The following is a 2,378-nucleotide window of genomic DNA, read 5'->3' as shown; positions in this document are numbered from 1 at the left end:
CTAGTTTCTCTTTTGCATGTGTCCCCTTTCCTGCTTTCAGATGATGAAGAAGGCTTCAGAAATGTGCCTTTAAGTGGAATGAGAAGGCAAGAATACCTGCATTCATTTTCTTATTTTTAAGCCACTGAAGCCCTGTTTGGTCAACAGTCAGTTGATCCTCGAACCTTCACAAGCTTTGTCTAAACAGAAGCCTTTTCTTTCCTTTTTCATCTCTTAACAGTGTGCCTTTTATAATTTGGCACGCAGGGAGAACTATTCCCCCCAAATACTAGTGCAGAAAGAACTGCTAACAGAGATTGCATATTTATCCAGCATAACTGCAGTCCTCCATTTTCCTGTGCTGCTAAGTTACCCATGGTTAATATGCACTGACTGTTTGCTGATTTCTTGAGCTCAGGTCTCTCCATTATCTGTGTCTTGCCCTTTGAGTTCTTCAACTAACTGGCCCTGGGAGACAGGGCTGCAGGGAGTGTGATAGAAATCAGGAAGCAAAGATGCCGGTTCCCCAGCAACAGCCAGACTGGGAACTGGCCTGTTTCAAAGATCATCTGGGACAAACACAAGCTGTACTGTTCCGGACACCACCTGCCAGGTGTCTGCTCCGGAAGTAGCAATGTGGATGCATAATAACGAATGAGCCTGCGGGGACCAGACCAATAACTTCGGAGCCACTGGGACATTTCAGACAGTGGGCACAATTCCAGATATGAGATCATCTGTGATGCTTAGAGTCAGGTCTCATTCAGAATTATTGGAGCTGGGTCCCCACTGGCCTGCAGGGAAAGGGCGTCCAGAGACTTTTGTCTGACACAAAGCCCAGAAGATTCCCTATGTCTGTACTTGCTTTATTTTTTTATTTTTTAAATATATTTTATTGATTTTTTTTTTCAGAGAGGAAGGAAGAGGGATAGAGAGTTAGAAACATCGATGAGAGAGAAACATCGATCAGCTGCCTCCTGCACACTCCCTAGTGGGGGTGTGCCCACAACCAAGGTACATGCCCTTGACCGGAATTGAACCCGGGACCCTTGAGTTCACAGGCCAACGCTCAAATATGCAATATTGTTCTGTTTCATTGCTACAACATTTCCTTTAGAAGTATTATTTTATCAAAATATTTTAAAGAGCCCCAGCTGGTTTGGCTCAGTGGATAGAGCATTGGCCTGTGGACTGAAGGATCACAGGTTCGATTCCAGTCAAGGGCACATGCCTGGGTTGCGGGCTTGATCCCCAGTAGGGGATGTGCAGGAAGCAGCTGATCAATGACTCTCTCATCATTGATGTTTCTGTCTGTCTCTCCCTCTCTCTTCCTCTCGGAAATCAATAAAAATACATATATTTTAAAAAGTGATTTTTCCCTTCCCCTGCCCCATTCTCTGAGATCTCTCACAAATGTACTGGGAATGTTGGTCTCACTCTTGCCTTACAACTAACAGGCTTGAGGTGCAGGGCCCTGGAAGGACAGTTAGGACTAATGAAACCTCCCACCCACCTGCCACTGGCATGAACTTCCTCTAAGCCTAGATAGAGGGGTTCACTCAAATGCTTGTTGTCATCTATCGTGTCATCCTTTCCTAGAAAAGGAGAAAAGTGCTAAAATATCTGTGTCCCTGAATGTTCTTTATCTAACCTGACCAAAGTATGGACAATGTAGTACTTCCCATGTCCCCCTGACCAAACACTCCGGAAGTATACCCAACTCAAGTCCCACCTTGCAAGTTACAACAATAATACAGACAGGGTGATAAGGCCAGAGTATTTGCAATAGAAGTGACCATTTGCCAGAAAAACAAGACCACTGCAAGTTGTTTCCATCATCCATCCCCTTGAATACTCTTTTTATGTTTTTATTTCTTTTAAGTGAAATCAAATGTGCCTTTCTTTTCCCTTCGCCTCTCACTCTAGATCTCTTTAGATTCGATGCCCTTCATGTAGCTATTTCCAACCCACTGGTTGGTTTACCGTCTGAGTTTGACGTTCTGGACTCTGCCCTCTGGTCTAATTTTTGATACAAGATTAAGAGCAGACTCGATAAGAACCAGAACAGCACACCCAACCCTTACGAGTCACCATGTATGTCAGAAGTAACTATTTGGATGTTATAAGGGTAAACCGAAAAACCTTACACACCACAATCCCCTGGTTAAATTGAGACAGGATTAAAAGGGGGCAGGAAATAGAGGATGGGATAGAAGGGAACGAATTATGAGGTATGCTGGCTCCATGCCACATGCCTTGTGGAGAAACAAATTCTTTGACCACCCCTTAACGATGACTGCCAATTCTCTGGAATCCCGACACCCTATCATTATCCACTTGATTATCAAGTCCAGATATGACTGCCTCCACCCTTGCACTTACATAAAAAAACATACAGC

This window comes from Myotis davidii, unplaced genomic scaffold (genome assembly GCF_000327345.1).
Source record: "Myotis davidii unplaced genomic scaffold, ASM32734v1 scaffold1497, whole genome shotgun sequence".
Classification (NCBI taxonomy): Eukaryota; Metazoa; Chordata; class Mammalia; order Chiroptera; family Vespertilionidae; genus Myotis; species Myotis davidii.
The sequence above is the reverse complement of the archived record's forward strand: the minus strand, read 5'-3'. Positions refer to the sequence as shown.